Source organism: Rhinopithecus bieti, unplaced genomic scaffold (genome assembly GCF_001698545.2).
Source record: "Rhinopithecus bieti isolate Rb0 unplaced genomic scaffold, ASM169854v2 scaffold_23815, whole genome shotgun sequence".
NCBI classification, from domain to species: Eukaryota; Metazoa; Chordata; class Mammalia; order Primates; family Cercopithecidae; genus Rhinopithecus; species Rhinopithecus bieti.
This window is the reverse complement of record NW_016811396.1, coordinates 2,442,935-2,457,059: the sequence shown is the minus strand read 5'-3', so window position 1 is coordinate 2,457,059 and position 14,125 is coordinate 2,442,935.

The following is a 14,125-nucleotide window of genomic DNA, read 5'->3' as shown; positions in this document are numbered from 1 at the left end:
TCAGTTGCCTAGTCTTTAGTCTGGAGAGACGTGTGCTTGGGAGTATCTCTGAATTCTTCACATAATCAGGCCTCAGGGAGTTCCTCCAAGAAAGGTGGGGAGGGTAAAAGGTTAAAGAAGGGAGAGAGTTGGCAGACACGAATCTACACCTTGATATACCATATTACAATTCTTATAGATTTATAATGTGTTTTTGTAAATACTATCTCTTTGATATATAATATATACATATAATTATAAATATATATTTATAGCAATATTTTTATATATACATATATTTTATATATGTATATACATATATACATATATTTTATATATGTATATACATATATACACATATTTTATATATGTATATACATATATACACACATATATACATACATTTAATATATATGTATATACTTATATATACATATATTCTCTCTCTTCTCCTTCTTCATTCCTACCTGTTTACTGATTTCTCTGGGTTGTCCTCACCCAGTTGTCAAGGTCTTTCATGATTGGTAGTTCCTACCCTTCTCTCCATAGTTATTTTGAGGTTGTTGCAGATTCAGTTGGCTAGCCAGTGGGTATCTCGTTTCTGTTACTGGTTGAAAGGCTGTTTCTGTTCCTGCACTTATTTTGGCTTGAAGATTGCTTTAGCCATGATCCAGACAGCAATTATAAGCTACTTTTTTTTTGGCCTTAATTCTCAAGCAAGCACATTCCACCACAGCTTTAGCGAAGCTGGCTAAAGTTGTTGTTTAGCCAACAAAACTGTTGGTTGTTGCCAGGCCCGTGTTTTGAGTGGGGCACCCCTACTCCCCTTTTGTCTAGTGACTTTGAAAACCATATAGCCCTTCTCTGCCTGACGGGAAAGCACAAACCTTTGGTTTCAGCTTACTCATAACTACTTGTATTCTGTTCCATTTCTTGCCCCAACAGATGTTTTTATTGCATTTGTCCTCAGCTAAATCTTTTTAGTTTTCTTCTTGAGCACACAGATGATCAAAATACTGCTCCATCTTCACCACAAGTCTCTGATACCTTCTCTCAACTCATTATATTTTTCAGGATCACACTTTTTAGTTTTTTAACATTTTGTTTTATATTTCATAGCTGAATCAAATTCCAATTAAAAAACTTAATCTGCAAGACAGTAAATATTTTGAAAAATTTTTAGGCTTGCCTTGTAGTCTTTTATATGGCCAGTTTTATAAATTTACAATATACCCTTGCAAATAATTAATATTATTATTTTGTTGAAATTGGAGTTGATAAAGTTTGTTATTCTGTTATACAAATTGTCTTTAATCTTAGTGATTTTTTGGTCTGTTGGAAATTTTAGTTTCTAAAAAAGTTGTAGTAAAATTTCCTACACTGATTTTAGAGTGATTTATTTCTAATTTTATCTGATTTGCTTTATATATTTCAAGAAAATGTAGCTAGGTACAGATAAGTTCATGATCATATCTTGTGTGTAATTTATTTTACATTTAAATACTTCTTGAGTCTATCAGTGCTCTTTGCCCTAATTGTACTTAGTCTGATATTAGTATCACTAGAATTGTGTTTATATTGAACTGTATGCATGTTAGTTATGTCTCTATCCTTTTATATTCAACTTTTTATACCATTTTATAAAAGATTATCTTATAAAGACAGCATGTGGATGGATTATGTATCTCTTAAAAATTTACTTTAAAGGTCTTTTATGGTTACATTTAATCCATTTACATTTAATATCACCATTAAATATTTGAACTTATTTTTTGCCATCTTATTTTGTGTTTTCAGTTTACTATGTTTCCTTCTGTATTTTTTTAATCTGCCATTCTGATTTATATTAGATTGGACATGATTTCTTTCTCTCCCCCTTTTTCTCAACTGAAATAGGAAAGTGTACATTACATTTCTATTGTTTTAATAGCTTCATGTAATTTGTCTAGTTACTTAAAAATAATTGAGTTAATCAATGCCTTTACTCTTACACAAAAAAGTACAAGGATCTTAGAATCTTTGAAATTCATTTGTTTTCCACTTTTCATTGTCCTGTATTTCCTGCCTTATTTTAAAAACCTCAATTTAGTTTCTAAATTATTTTCCATCAATACTTTTATTGCACGAATATGCTTAGTTTATGAAGTGCTTACTATTTTTCTTGCATGCCACTCCTGTCAAGATGTAGAGGATATACTATTTTCAAAACATTCGCTGTCTTTCCTGTCATAGAATCATGCTTTCCTCCCTCCTGGATGCCAGACTTGATTTGGCCAATGAAATGTGAGCAAATCTAAGTGGGCCACTGCTGAGCTGAAGGTTTAGGAGACGTTGCTACGAGGGCAATGGGATTGCTAAGTGAAGAGGATTTGGGATGGGGCTCTAGTGACCCCTGGCCAACATGGGGTGTGATCCACTGAGAGCTGTTTGGTGGTTTGTTGATTTGGGATAACATAACCTCTCCTGAACCTCTTCCTCCTACTGATATACAATTGTCTGTCCTTTAAGAGCTTTCTCACTGAGAGTTTGCTTATAATAAAATCTTGTAGTTATTGGCAGAAAAAAAAATTACTCCCTCTTTTCTTAAAGGTTTGAAGTTCAATAGTCAATCAAGTTGAAACTTGATTGCTAAGCAATCCCACTGATGCCGGTTATGGCTGGGTTAAAGGTAGGTTTGTGTGTTCAGGGCACAGCATGATATAGGGGCCAGGCTGTGACCTCCACGGCTCACAAAACTTGTAGGTCCTTTCATTTTTTTTCTCTCGTTTTTAAAGAAACTTCAAAAAACTTCCCTGACAGTCAAAAGAATATTTTTCTTTTCTTTTTTTATTCTCTTTTTATTTTATTTTATTTTTTTATAGATTCAGGGAGTACATGTGCAGGGTTGTTACATGGGTGTATTAGTAATGCTAGGGCTTGAACTTCAAGTGAACTCATACCCAGATAGTGAATACCCAACAGGTAGTTTTTCAGTCTTCACTTCCCTCCCACCTTCCACTCTTTTAGAGTCCCCAGTGTCTATTATTTCCATCTTTATGTCCGTGTGTAGTCGTTGTTTAGCTACCACTAATACGTGAGGACATGTGGTATTTTATTTTCTGTTTCGGAGCTATTTAACTTATGATAATGGCCTCCAGCTCCATTCATATTGCTACAAAAGGCATGATTTCATTCTTTACTGTGACTCTGCAGTATTCCTGGTGTATATATACACCAGATTTTCTTTATCCAATTCACCATTGATGGACACAGGTTGATTCCATGACACTGCTGCATTAGTCTATTCTCACTCTGCTATAAAGATACTTCCTGAAGGCCGGGCATGGTGGCTCACGCCTGTAATCCCAGCACTTTGGGAGGCTGAGGTGGGAGGATCACAAGGTCAGGAGATCGAGACCATCCTGGCTAACACGGTGAAACCCCGTCTCTACTAAAAATACAAAAAGAAATTAGCGTGGCAGGCACCTGTAGTCCCAGCTGCTTGGGAGGCTGAGGCAGGAGAATGGCCTTAATCCGGGAGGCAGAGCTTGCGGAGAGCTGAGATCGTGCCACTGCGCTCCAGTCTGGGCGACAGAGCAAGACTCCATCTCAAAAAAAAAAAAAAAAAAAAAAAAAGATACTTCCTGAGACTGGATAATTTATAAAGGAAAGAGGCTTTATTGACCCAGGTCTGCGTGGCTGGGGAGGCCTCAGGAAACTTACAATCATGGCGGAAGGCAAAGGGGAAACACCTTCTTTACAAGGCAGCAGGAGAAAGAGAAGGGGGAAGTGGCAGACACTTACCAAACAACCAGATCTCATGAGAACTCACTCACTATCAGGAGAACAGCATAGGGAAAACAGCCCCCATGATCTAATCACCTCCCACCAGGTCCCTCCCTGGGCACGGTGGCAGGGGGAGGGAGGGGATTACAGTTCGAATTATAATTTGAGATGAGATTTGGATGGGGACATAGCCAAACTATATTAATTGCTATTGTGAAAAGTGCTCCAATAAATATATGAGTGCAGGTGTCTTCTGATAAAATGATTAAAAGAACTTTTTTCTTTGAGCTTTTTAAAATTTGTCAACACAATGTTCCGTCATACCTAAATATTTTAGCATGTATTTCTTCAAAATTAGAATATTTTGCTACATAACTGTACAACTATCAAAATCAGAAAAATAACATTAATGCATCATTTCAGCTAATCATCATACCCCTTCTCATTTCAAAAAGTATCGTTATGCTATCATTGATAGCCAAAGGATTAGTTCAGAATCATGTGTATTTAGTTGTCATGTCTGTTTAGTCTCCTTCAAACTGGGTGAGTTCTGCAGTTATTTTCTTGACTTTCATTATCTTGGCACTTCGGAAGATTACGGCCAGCTATTTTGAAGCATGTCCCTCCATTTGGGCTTGTCTGGTGTTTCCTCATCATTAGATCTAAGTTTTATACCTTTGGTGGGAATGTCACAGAAGCAATACTGCTTTCTACTCATTGCATCTTCTCCGGTGGCACAATTTTGATTCATGCCATCGCTGGAAATGTCTTTAATCATTTGACTGGCATCTGCCCAACTTCTCTACGATAAAGTTTTTCTTTTTTGTAATTATTAATATGCTGTGTGAAATTACTCTTTATTTAAATTGAAATATAATAATTGTATGTATTGACAGTCTACAACATGGTGTTTTGATATGTGTATGCATTGTGGAATGGCTAAATCAAACTAATTAGCATATGCATTACCTCATCTACTTATCAGGTTTTTGGTGTGTGTGTGTGGTAAGAACACTTAAAATTTTACTCCCTTAGCAATTTTTAAGCATAACATACATTTTTAATCATCTATAGACACCATGTTGTACAATAGATCTCTTAAATTTATTTCTCCTGTCTAACTGAAACTCTGTGTCCTTTGACAAACCTCTCCTCAATTCCTCTCCCCTTACCCTCCTACTCCCCTGTAACCAGCATTCTATGCTCTGCTTCTATGAATTCGACTTTTTTGGAGTCTACCTATAGGTGAGATCATGTAGTATTTGCCTTTCTATGCCGATTTTATTTCACTTAATATAATGTCCTCCAGTTTCATTCATGTCATTGCAAGTGACAATTTCTTCTTTTTAAATGCTGGATAGTATTCAATTGTGTGTGTGTGTATATATATATATGTATGTATATATATGGTGTCTGTACACTTGTGTGTATATATAGTGTGTGTGTATATATATATACACACACACTTGTATGTGTATATATATCACATGTGTATATGCATATACCAATTGTGTGTGTACATATATATATATATATACACACACACACCATTTTTTCTATTCATTCCTTCATTGATGGACATGTAAGAGTTATTTTGAGACTAAAAATATTTCTCCATGGCCCAGTGCTGTGGCTCATGCCTGTAATCTCGACATTTTGGGAGGATAAGATGGGAGGATTGCTTGAGCCCAGGAGTTCAAGGTTGTAGTGAGCCACATTTGTGCCATTGCACTCCAGGCTGGGTGGTAGAGTGAGATCCTGTCTCCCACATCTTCAAAAGGAAGAGAAAAAAAAAAAAAAAAAGAAAAGTAAAGTAAAGAAAGAAAACAAAACAAAAGAAAAATATTTCTCCAATGTTCAATTAATTCAGTCATATTTTTATATTCATGTCATCTTAATTTTATTTAAATGAGTTATAATCAGATGCTATCATTACTTATTCTGAAATTATCCCAGATTTGGCCAGTGGATGACCCTTGGAAATTGGACGGTTTTCTTTAGCATATCCTTATCATTCTTTAAAGTACAAGATGTTTCAATCTCATGTTCTACTATCTCAGCCCTGGAATCAGCCAGTTCTACAAGGAGCACTGGTTCATTTTAGTGGGCAATGGCATTTAGAAAACAAGGTACGTTCATTGCTTTGGGGATGCCACTTCTCTCAGGTCCTTCAAGTGGACAAAGCTAAGGAATATGTATGTATATGGAGGAGAGGACGGTGGGTATGTGCACACATTTAAATCTCTCTCTCTCTTTCTCATTTCTATTTGTCAGTTGTCATCATCTTGAAAACCCTGGATTTATATTGATATATCTAATTCCAATACAGCACTCCAGGCTTCATTCTTATTTATCCTCTTTCCGTATTTGTAATTATCTTTGCTGAGAGTGAGAAACTTTGCACCTTTTGTTTTCAATATACTTCTTTAGTCGATGACGACTTTTGTATATACTCTGTCTTCTATGACCACTAATAGCTGTTGTTGCTAAGTTTCTGGTCAATCCAATTGGCATTCCTCTATACGTAGTACTTTTTAATAGACTTATTTTTTTAGAATAGTTTTGGATTGACAAAAAGTGGGGAATATAGTACAGAGAGTTCCAAATACCCTTCACCCACATTCTCCTTTTATTAACATCTTAGATTAGTATGGAACATTCGTTATAATGAATGAACCAATATTGATACATTTTTAGTGATTAAAGTTCATAGTCTATTTAGATTTCTGTGGATTTTACTTAACGTCCCTTTTCTGTTCCAAGGTCTCATCCATAATAACACAGTCAATTTAGTCATCATGTTTCTTTAAGCTCCTCTTGACTATGACAGTTTTTCAGACTTCCCTTGTTTTTGGATGATCTTGACAGTTTTGAGGAGTACTGGTCAGATATTCTGTAAGATGTCTTACTACTGAAAATTTTCTAATTTTTTCTCATGCTAGAGTTGGGCATATGGGTTTTGGGGAGAAAAATCACAGAGGTAAAGTGCCATTTTCATCATATCATATCAAGGTTGTACACTCTCAACATGATTTCTGACTGTTGATGTTGACCTCAATCACCTGGCTGAGGTTTTTTCAGATGTATCGTAAAGTTACGCTTTTTTTGCCACCTTTCAATATTGTACTCACTGGAAGGAAGTCACTGTGTGCAGCTCACGTCTAAAGAATAGGGAGTCATGCTCTGTTTCCTTGAGGGTGGGACATAAATTACTAGGAAGTCCTCTGCACTAGAGATTTGTCTCTTCTCTTTCTTATATTAATGTATCTAATTATTTATATTAGTATTCATAATAAACATGAATTAATATTTACACTTTGGGTTATAATTCTCTACTACTTTATTTATTTTGTTTTCTCAAATTGTTCCAGTTTTGATCACTGGGAACTCTTTCTGTTGACTTCTGAGCTTCTTTGCCATATCCTCATCATTTTTCCCCCTTACATTCTAACATTACAAGATGTTTCGGGCTCATCTTGTACACTTTCTGCTCCAATTCTAGAATCATCCATTTCTCAAAGAAGACTTTCTTATGAGATAAAGGCATTAGAGACCAAGATTTAGACACTAGTAGCTTGCTGCTTGTTTCATGTATGCTGTCTGAACTGACAGCAAAGAAATGTATGTGTGTATGCCAATCCTGTATATACAGATATCAACAAATATTTCTTTATGTGACCAAAAATATTTCTTTATGTGACCATCTGTATCAAAATTAAGCTAAACATGTACTGTGTTTCCAACTCTAATTCATTACTGCATGGATCATTCTACTGTCCCCTTGCTTATCTGTAAAATCCCACTCCAACAATGAGAATTTTAATTCTGGTAATTTTTAAGATTTCCTTTTTGGTCTCTGATACTCCATTATTTTATTACACTGGAACTTGGTATTGATTTAATCTACTATATTTAAAACTCAATGTGCTCTTTCAAATGAAAGATGCCTCTTTATTAAATTATGTAACTGTCTCAGATATTATATCTTCAAGTACTACTGCCCCCCAAAATTTCTAAATTTACTTCTGAAACTCCTATTAGATATAGATGGACCTTTTCATTCCATCCTTCACCTCTCTTTTGTTTCATATTTCCCATCTCTTTCTATTTTAACACTGCATTCAGATGAATTATCACTCTATGTTGAGTTTAACAGTTTGACTCTGTTTCGTATATATATATATATATATATTACACAAACACCACTCAAAAAACATATAAAACACTTCCAGTACCACATACGGCTCCTTCAAGTCTCTTCTTAGTCAATATCTCCCAAAAGGGTCCTCTATAGCTATAGAATACTTTTGCCTATTTTTGGAATTCCATATATAGAACCTTGAGTTTATATCACTTTTGCCTGGCTTCTTCTTTAGCATGTTTTTGTTTGTTTTTAGATAAATTTAGACTTACAGAATTGTTGCAAGAATAGCAAAGAAAGTTCTCATATACTCTTCACTCAGTTTTTTTTCTGTGCCAACAGTTTCTATAACCCTGATATATTTATCAAAGTTTAAAAAATTAACTTGTACTAATAACTAAAATACCAAATTTGCTTGAATTTAATGTTTTCCACTAATGCCTTTTGGCTGTTACAGGACCAAAACTAAGATCAGCATTACATTTAGTTGTCATGTCTCCACAGTCTCCTTCTATCTATTACAGTTCCTCAGTCCTTCCTCATCTGTCATAACTTCAACACTTTTGAAGCCAGCTAGTTATTTTGTAGAATTTCCCTTAGATTACATTTGCCAGATATTTTCTCATGATTAGATTGAGGTTATGCATTATTGTCTGTGGCAGACAGACTCTAAGGTAGCACCCATGATCCCTGCGTTTTGGTGTTCTTGCTTTGTATAATTACTTACTCGAGTATGGGTAAGACCAGTAGCTTGCTCCTAGCCAACAGACTGTGGCAAAGGTGATAGGATGTAACTCCTTTGAGTATGTTACATGACATAAAACTCCATCTTGCTAGCAGACTCAGTCTTTCTCCCTTGCTGGCTTTGAAGACTCAAGCTGCCATGTTGTGAGAGGACCTATGACGAGTGCTATGTGAAGAGAAACTGCATGCAGCCTCTAGTTGAGAGTGTCCTCTGGCCAACAGCCCACGAGAAGCTGGGAACTTCAGTCTTAGAGCTGCAAGGTAATGGATTTTTTCAACTGGAGTGAGCTTAAAAGTAGATCCATTACCAGTTGAAGCTCTCTATGAAAATCAATTTTTGGCCAGTACCTTGATTACAGCTTTGCAGAGAACCCAGTTAAAATACAATAAGACCTCTGATTCAATAATCTGTGAGATAATATATACTGTTTTAAGCCACTAAGACTGGGAAATTTTTTTATACACAAAGAAAACAAATACAATGCAGCAGACTTGTTGTTCCCTTCTGCAGTGTTGCAGTGTGTCATATCAGGGGGGTGTCTGGCTTCTTTGGATCAATATAATGTCTGTAAAATTTAGGTCATGCTGTGAGGCAGTTAGCTTTTTAAAATTTCATTGCTATATAGTATTTTATTGTGTAGATGTACCACAATTTCTCTATCCATTTTACTGTTAATTAATATTTTGGTTGTTCCCAGTTTGACAACCATGAATAAAGCTGTGATGAACTTTCTATATATCTTAGACATAAACATTCATTTTAATTGGGTATATATATCCATTAGTTGGATTGCTGGGTCATAAGTTATTAATGTGTTTAGCTTTAATGGATACTGCCAACACATTTTTATAAGTGGTTATAATGATTTGCAGTTAAATCCATCAACAAATAAGAATTCTAGTTCTTTACATCCTTGCTAACCCGTCGTATTGAGAGCCTTTATAATTTTAGATATCCTGTGGGGTGTGTAGTAGTATCTTATAGTGGTTTTAATTTTTATTACCACAATAACTAACATTGTTGAATACTGTTTCTAACACTCATTGGCCATTTTCATATCCTTTTTTGTGAAGTACCTGTTCAAATCATTTGTCTATTGTTTTATTGGAATGTCTCCCTTTTTCTTACTGATTTGCAGGAGTTTTTAATATATTCTAGACAGGAGGTTTCTGTCAGTATATGTATTACAAACACCTTCACCTACCCTGTACTACCTTTTTACATATGGACTTTAAAATAAGTTTGTAGAAGAAAACAATGGAAACTACATGTATGGTCTTGGAATAGCAAACATTTGTTAAACACAACATGGAATGCACTAACATTGAGAAAAATACTGATAACGTGGATTTATTCTTATTTATTTATTTTTTTTGAGACAGAGTCTCACTCTGTTGCCGAGGCTGGAGTGCAGTGTGCAGTGGCGTGATCTCAGCTCACTGCAACTTCTGACTCCTGGGTTCAAACTATTCTCCCTCCTCAGCCTCCCAAGTAGCTGGGATTACAGGCATTCACCATCATACCTGGCTGATTTTTGTATTTTTAGTAGAGATGGGGTTTCACCATGTTGACCAGGCTGGTCTCAAACTCCTGACCTCAAGTGATCCACCTGCCTTGGCCTCCCGAAGTGCTGGGATTATAGGCATGAGCCCCCATGCCCAGCTGTGAATTTATAAAGCCATTTTAATATACTTATTTTAAAGCCTCCTTAAGAGTTTTAAACATTTTTTTCTTTTTTGGTTATTGTTGCTATTTGTGTTCATTTTCTCTCATGGAGAATTATTTCCTGAAATGGCTTGTAGTTTATTATTATTATTATCTATAGTTGGTAGAGTCTGTTTGCTATAGGAATTCATCAGTTTCTGGACTGTTATAAAGCTCTTTATGACAGATGATTATTTTGCCACTCTGGGGCATCACTATTTATGAATCAATATTATGTTTGTTCCTAATTTGGGGTCTTTATGCTATATTTACAAATTTGGAATTCATACCTGTATTTGGAGCAGGTTTGCCAACTCCTTGTTAGAGCAGTCTCTAACAACTGTTTAGTGACCACAGCCATAGCCTCAATAAATAGCAGCTAAAACCTGATTCTTTGCTGTTATTCCAGGCTGATGGGTGGAATATTTAATCCTCATTTCATAAATAGAAAAGTACTTGACAACTCCCAGATTTTATAACTCAGTTCCAGTTCCCACACAGCAGAGGTCTGTGACTATACTGCTCCAATATAGAAGGGACAGGCAATTCTCAATCAGTTTAATTTCCACTTTTGATCCCCAATCCTTGCTATATGTTTAACTCTGTGTTTCCAAAACATCTAGTTTTTAGGGCTACACCTAGTAACATCTCTGCAAAATACATTTTGATAAACACTGGACAAGACTATGAAGTAAGGATCTTAGTCATTTTATTCCTAACCCCAGCATATTACCTAGCCCATAGTTTATTGATTGCATAAATAAGATTGAATTTTAGTTCAAATGCAGACTGAAGTGTGAGGAAGATAGAGTTGGAATGTATTTGTATTTCCTTGAAGACTGTCTTTAGAATGATTCTGTTCTTGTTTCTGTAAGTTATGATCATTTGACAAGAGTCCACGAGAAAGAGAATATGATAACCCTTTTGTCAATACGATGGATATGTCAATAATGAAAAAACTCTTCTTTGCAGCCCATCCTGGGAACAACAAAGCAGACAATACCCATTATCCATGTGTCATTTCCTTGTTGAGGACATAAAAACAGATCAAGGCAAAACCCAGTGCATCTTTAAATTAGTGGCACAGATCAATGCCCATATTTCTCAGTGTCATGTTTCATTATGTTGAACTATTTATGTCATCGTAACCCAAGGAATCTTAATATAACCTGACATCCAGGTTATGTTGCATTAAAAAAAATAAGAAGCCATTGCATTTTGTTAGTGAGTTGGAAAGCATTCCAGCTCTCTTTTTCTGCTTGGTAAAGGATTATCAATGTGTGTATGGGGGGGGGGGTGAAGGGTAGGGAGAGGAGGGTACAATTCTGTATTAAAGGTTGAAAGATTGGAGACCTTAATTTTAAGTCTGTCAGAAATATTCCCTTAGGTTGGCTGAGAGCCCTTATTTTCTATCTCTGATAGAGGTCTTAAGATTAGCTTTGGAATAGTGAAATCATTCTTTATGATAAAATTTAGAAATGTTCAACTCCCCTCCAACTCTCCAAATGAAAATGTCACTTATATTTTAAGATTCTACTTAAGTGATATGCCTTTCAATAAACTTTTCTTTCTTACCATGTAGATTTCTTCTTTATTTTCTGAACTTTCATGGCAAATCATCTCTACTGATATGGAATATTTTTGTATCCTAATGATATTATATATTTTTGAATACATATCTTAATTTATTAAATATTCTAAATTTCTTCAGGCTAGAGATGAGTTTTATGCTTATAACCTAGTGATTATCTAAATTTAAGTGTCAGTAAAGATAATTTTGGGAGTATTTAGACATTTGGAACTTTCTTATGCTGTGACTCTGATACAATGGATTTGGGATAGGAATCAGTAATTCGCACTTGTAACAAAAGGCTGCAGGATAATAAATACAAAAAATACCATATTTAGGAATATCATAATCAAACTGATGAAAACTGAAGATAAAGAGATATAGAGAATATATTAAAAGCTGCTGGGAGGAAAACAACACATTACACACAGTAGAACAATATGAAAGATGGTTGGTTTTTCATCAGAAACAATGAAGGCCAGAAGACAATGGAATGGCTATTTAAAGTGCTAAAAGAAAAGACAAACAAAAAAACTTACTAACGGAGAATCTATATACAATGACAGTATTTTTTAAAATTGCGTTTTATAAATAAAAGCTGAGAAAATGTGTTGCTGGCAGACCTGAACTATAAGAAGTACTCAAAAAAAGTTATCACAATGAAGGAAAATGATATCAAGTGAAAATCTAATTCTACAAGAAGAGATGAAAAGCACTGAAAATGGTAAATAGTAAGTTAATATAAAAACTTACTGGCCAGATGTGGTGGCTCATCCCTGCAATCCCAGCACTTTGGGAGGCCGACGGGGGTGGATCACCTGAAGTCAGGAGATGGAGACCAACCTGACCAACATGGAGAAACCCTGTCTCTACTAAAAATTAGCCAGGCATGGTGGCACATGACTGTAATCCCAGCTACTCGAGAGGCTGAGGCAGGAGAATTGCTTGAACCTGGGAGGTGGAGGTTGCAGTGAGCTGAGGCTGCAGCATCACACTCTAGCCTAGATAACAAGAGCAAAACTCCATCTCAAAAAACAAAACAAAACAAAACAAAACAAAACAGAAAAACACTTACTTTTAGTTTTTCTTCTTTTACTTTCTTTATAGGAGTAATGTCTTGTTAAAGCAAAACGACATTAGAAGGTTTGGTTAAAACCTATGTAGAGATAAAATATAAGACAATGATTCTCTAAAAGTTGGTGGAACTCATTAGTATTAACTGATTTGAGATTTTTACATTTGTGAAATTGACAGTGTAAAGTGTGAACTGAGAAAATATTAATTGTAAGGATACTCTAATAAATTAAGAATACATATTATAATTTCGAGAATAACAAAGAAAAAAATAAAAGCAGCATAGTTAAAAATCCAATAGAGAAAAGAAAATATACCAAATTTTCTTTGGTATATACCAAAACTATTACCAGATAGTAATACCAAAACTATTCAATTAACTCCAAAAAAAAATCCAAAAAGTGCCCAGATAAATAAATAGAAAATATATAGTAAAGTGACATATTTAGCCCAAACCATATAAATAATTACTTTAAATATAAATGAACTAAACACACAAATTACAAGGCTGAGATTGTCAGACTGGCTATAAAAGTAAAATATATACTGTCTACAAGAGACAATTTAATGTAAACAGAATGGATATAAAAGGATGGAAATCTATCATCTATCTATAACACAATTATAGATACAGTGTTAATAAATCCTCTCAGTAGGATAGATTAATCCTTTATGATAGAATATTAACTATTCTCTTAACACTGAAAGGTATTAGATACAGAGAGGTATTAATTACCTCTCATTAGTTAATAGAACAAATAAGTCAAATAATCATTTAGAATATAGAGAATCTAAACACCACTATTCAACAACTTGACATAATTGACATTAACAGAACATCACACCCAACTGTAGAATACAAATTCTTTTTGAGTGCATATGGAACATCCCACAAGAAAAATCATGAATTCTTCACCAAAATACATCTCATAAATGTCAAGAAATTAAAATCGTATAAAATATGTCTTCTGACCACAGTGGAATTAAGAATAAGATATATAGAAAAATGACCAAATATTTGGAAATTAAAAAAAATATTTCTAAATTACCCATGGGTCAAAGAAGAGATTTTAAAAGAAATTAGAAAATATTTTCAATGAACTAGAATTAAAATACTGAAAATATTTATTAATTAATTTATTTTTTA